The sequence below is a fragment of the Wasmannia auropunctata genome, unplaced genomic scaffold, assembly GCF_000956235.1.
Source record: "Wasmannia auropunctata unplaced genomic scaffold, wasmannia.A_1.0 LD336060.1, whole genome shotgun sequence".
NCBI classification, from domain to species: Eukaryota; Metazoa; Arthropoda; class Insecta; order Hymenoptera; family Formicidae; genus Wasmannia; species Wasmannia auropunctata.
In genome coordinates, this window is record NW_012026830.1 from 2580260 (window position 1) to 2580707 (window position 448).

Below are 448 nucleotides of genomic sequence, written 5' to 3' on the forward strand. Positions count from 1 at the left end.
CGGACATTTAACACCGATCGGTCAAAGTTTGTCCATTGACTGTTTGTGAGGTTAGGTAAAGTCAATTTTGAGTCGTTATCATTAGAGTCTTTCTGTTATGGTAAATTTCTGGATAATTTTCGAGAAGTAAAGTAGTTATCTCGAATAAAAGTGAATTTTGAAATTTTTCAAAAGTAAAGTTATTTCGGATTAAATTTGGTCTAGAAAGTTTCCTAACCACAAAAGTGTGGATAAAATAGAGTTCCTAAAGATTTTGGTACCAGACGATAGATAGTGGTCATATATCGACACTATGCCTAAGAAAGCAAAAACGCCACGTAAAGGCAGGCGTACAAGCATAAACGAACTCGACATAGATAGCGAAACCGAAGTGAACGTGGAGACGCGCATAGAAACCGTGGATGAGATAGCAATGACGTCGGAAACGCCACGCGCTTCGCACGAACAA